The 438-nt window shown below is 44.5% G+C and overlaps 1 long non-coding RNA gene across 1 annotated transcript in view; it reads left to right on the top strand.

Moving 5' to 3' along the window:
• Window positions 1–257: 257 nt before the first annotated feature.
• Window positions 258–438, top strand: part of LOC107669251 (uncharacterized) — a 1459-nt gene continuing 1278 nt past the window's right edge. The window contains exon 1 of the long non-coding RNA XR_001631962.1: window positions 258–304. This is a non-coding gene — a long non-coding RNA (uncharacterized LOC107669251). The remainder of the gene's footprint in view (window positions 305–438) is intronic.

Here is a 438-nt window from a genome sequence, read left to right as displayed (position 1 = left end):
TGTAAAGAAGAATGTCGGAGGATTTCGATATAAGCCAAGAGGAGACTGGTTTTCCTTTGCTAAAGTAAGGAAACTTTCCTTCATTTGCTCCTGTAAACAAACGTTGGTTTTCACGAGACTCACCGGTGCATGCACAATGCCGACATCTTACGTCATCTGCTGCGTTCACACCATATCGTAATTACCGTAATTTCGAGATGACAGCACATGGCGTTCTACTCAGAGCTGTTCACATCCTCGGACTCGGAATTAAGCTTTTCTATGGCAACACTATCAATGCCTAAACAGAGCCTGTGGTGGTCAGGTGGTACAGCGGTCACGTGGTACAAGTCGTAGCTCTCAGAAAACTCCCAGTTCACAAGTTGTAATTACGAGTTCTACGAGGACGTGAACGCTTTTTACAAGTTGGAATCTCGTAATTACGGGAATTCCGATATG

This window comes from Sinocyclocheilus anshuiensis, unplaced genomic scaffold, assembly GCF_001515605.1.
Source record: "Sinocyclocheilus anshuiensis isolate Anshui unplaced genomic scaffold, SAMN03320099.WGS_v1.1 scaffold404, whole genome shotgun sequence".
Classification (NCBI taxonomy): Eukaryota; Metazoa; Chordata; class Actinopteri; order Cypriniformes; family Cyprinidae; genus Sinocyclocheilus; species Sinocyclocheilus anshuiensis.
This window is presented reverse-complemented; position numbering and strand designations above follow the sequence as displayed.